Genomic DNA, 3,284 nt, shown 5'->3' on the forward strand with positions numbered 1-3,284 from the left:
TATCTCCTGTCATTAAACAAACAGTCAGCGCATTCGCGCCTTGGCACCAACGTCACTGTTGACAGTTACAAGTTTGAAAAAGTAGACGACCTCGTTTATTTGGGAACCAGCATTAAACCCAATAATAATGTCAGCCTTGAAATCCAACGGAGAATCACTCTTGCCCAAGAATGATAGAATAAAGAGATTGCGCTTTGCGCAGGTCCGTTACTCTTGTTTACAAATCAGCTGTTCGAGTGTTGACGTCATAATATAAAATTTTTGGTGGGAAGCGTATTGGTTTGCGAGGGAAACGTATTGGTTTGCGAGGAAAACATATTGATTTGTGATATTTTTGTTAAAGTTATAAAATAAAAACGTTGTAAAATGAAGTGCGCAGTTGCGAAATGTGGAAAAACGGCGGCAGAGTGCAGTTTGTTTACTTTTCCTTCAGATCCAGAACTTAGGAAAAAGTGGATCCAGTTCTGCCGGCAAAGCAAGGATTTCCAATTTAAAACTTGCTATATTTGCATGCATCACTTTGCAAGCGAAGATTTTGAAAATAGTCTGCAGTTTGAAGTGGGTAGGATGTTTATTTATTTCGTTTATTGTGTTTATATTAATGAAAGTGTTTAAAACATTTCTAAGGTTATGCAAAAAGAAGATTGTTGAAACGAGGCCCCGTGCCATCAATTTACAAGCACGGTGATGAAAACCCGGAGCGTTCGCAAAGAGTTCATCGTCGTCAAAATACGTCGTTAATATTGGGTTTCATTGGAACGATATCCTTATTTGATGCTGTGGGCAGGCGTCACAGTTTCAGGTAAAATTTCTTGCTTATGCCTTGGCAGTTTAATTTTATGTTGGCACCGTTTGCATTGTATTTCCTGAAATTAGTACGCATTGGAAGTTAGTAAAAAGTAATGTATTGTCGCAGATGCTACTTACCATGCTATGAGCACGCCCTTGCTCAACGAATTGGCCCTTTTACGCTGTTTCCTGGTTAGCGCTCTTCGATTCTCTGTAGTCTTTCTGGCATCGTATAGCTTCTATATTTGTTTCCAAGCCTTGGAGCTATGCACTATTTGCTGTGGCTTCAATTTCATTTGGAAATCTTACTCGTTCCATTTGCCAGCGCAACGGCGGCCACAGAATGCAATTTTTATTTGAACGCCCTACTCACTACCTGAAATAAAATAATAATATAAATAATGTAAAAGAAACACAAAATAAATTTACCGTCTTCTCGATTCAATAAATTGCCACCAGATTGTTTTATTTTAGTCTTTCAACTAAATTTTATGCTATATTTACTTTTTTTCGTCGAAATTGTATGCGATTTGACAGACCGCCAACAACAACTTTTATATTATGACGTAGATGCGCAGAACGAAAAATTTTTGCACCCCTATCGGCGCAATCTTTGTATTCTATCATTCTTGACTCTTGCCAACATGTGCTACTTTGGGCTGAGTAGGCAATTGAGAAATAAAGTCCTCCCTCGTCGTACGAAGATCACACTCTATAAGTCACTTATTATTCCTGTGCTGGTGTATGGCGCGGATGCATGGACAATGAAAGCATTTGATAAGGCGGCTCTTGGAGTATTCGAGAGAAAGATTTTGCGAAAGATTTACGAACCTTTACGCGTTGGTGATGGCGAATATCCCAGACGATTTAACGATAAGCTGTATGAGCTTTACAACGATATAGATATAGTGCAGCGAATTTAAATTCAGCGGCTCCGCTTGCTTGGCCATGTCGTTCGAATACACAGAAACGCTCCGGCTCTGAAAATATTCAACGCGGGCCGCGATGCTGGTAACAGAGGAAGAGGAAGGCCCCCTCTCCGTTGGAAAGACCAGGTGAAGAAGGACTTGGCTTCACTTGGCATTTCCAATTGGCGTCAGCTAGCACAGAAGAGGAATGACTGGCGTGCTGTTTTGGACTCGGCCAAAATCGCTTACGGGATTACAGCGTCAATAAATAAGAAGAAGAAGATGTGAGGTGCTCATGATTGTCATAACGCTATCTTTACATAGTGACCACCAGTCAAATAAGGATTTAAAATCAACCCATCTTAATGCTTGTTAAATTCTTTATAACTTAAAAATTAGGGGTTAACAAGAAATGTCGGGATGTTTTAATTTGTGATAGTCGACAATGTTTTGTAATTTGTTTTCGAAAGCCCATAACAAAATTTATAGACAGTCGCAAATGTGGCATCAAATTTTGTGTCCGATATGAAAAAGAATGCCTCACATATGTACATAGTACTTATATGTATGTCTATATCTACCTCGACTCCTTTAGGCTGTTACAACCAACCGTTAAGCGAACGAAGTTTTAATGAGGGAGCTGAACATTGCATGAAGTTTTTTGAGTTTTCGGAAATTGTGTTTAAAAATCAAAATTCTTTATAACGAGCTTCTGAATAACGAAATCGTCTCCACAGCGAATCAATTTTAAGAATGTTGCTTTTTCAGTTTGCTTTAAGTGTGTTTTGTCCTACTCACAACGAATTTCCATATAGTTAATTTCTGATTATAACGAACAATTTTTTTAGCTTTAACTTTAAAGTTGAAGTATCTTAAATCTCCATATAAAAAAATTTATTCAAACCATTTTCCTTTACGCGCCTGTATGTAGTTTTTGCAAAGAGAAGTATTATGTTTTTTGGAGAACCCCAAATTATGAAAATGGCAATTATAATCCGTAATTGCTACCGAAAATGTGACATCGCCCACATTTTTGGCGAAATCTATCCGCTACCGTTTGGTACCCTTTGACCGCCGAATTAGCAAAAGTACATCACATTTAATCTTAGGTTTCGAAGCTGGTTGAACCCTCTTTACGCCTACTACTTCATTAAAAAGCCAAATAATGGTAGATATTACATATCAGATATACAGCAGCTAATAGTTGAGAAAAGAAATTTGCCATTAACCCTTTGAAGACCGAATTAAGTTGGGTGGGAATAAAATTTTTTGATGGCATATTATTTTTTTTAACCTATAAGAACTGGTATAAAATTTAAACGTCTATGATTTTTGGTTTGACCGTTATGAAATGCTATTTATAAATTTTTACAAAATTTCCTAACAAAAACCCAAACTATTTTTCAAGGTTTGATGTTTTTATTGAATTTTTTTTATTAAATTATATAACCTGGACCCTTGGTAAAAAAAAAATATTATGGCCCTTATTATGAGCTATCCAAGCGTGTCGAAATTTTCGTTGTGTATCGAATTTTCTGTCGAACAGAACTTTGCATTCGTTGGTGTAGTGTTAGAAAATTGTGAAAA

The 3,284-nt window shown here is 37.0% G+C and overlaps 1 long non-coding RNA gene across 1 annotated transcript; it reads right to left on the reverse strand.

The window, feature by feature from the left end:
* Positions 1-563: 563 nt before the first annotated feature.
* LOC118738595 lies at positions 564-1,337 on the reverse strand. The gene is made up of 3 exons (XR_004992904.1): positions 1,219-1,337; positions 928-1,165; positions 564-866 (listed from the first exon to the last, which is right to left on the reverse strand). It is a non-coding gene; the product is annotated as an uncharacterized LOC118738595 (long non-coding RNA).
* Positions 1,338-3,284: the final 1,947 nt, after the last annotated feature.

Source organism: Rhagoletis pomonella, unplaced genomic scaffold (assembly GCF_013731165.1).
Source record: "Rhagoletis pomonella isolate Grant_MI unplaced genomic scaffold, Rhpom_1.0 Rhpom_scaffold_00004, whole genome shotgun sequence".
Taxonomy (NCBI): Eukaryota; Metazoa; Arthropoda; class Insecta; order Diptera; family Tephritidae; genus Rhagoletis; species Rhagoletis pomonella.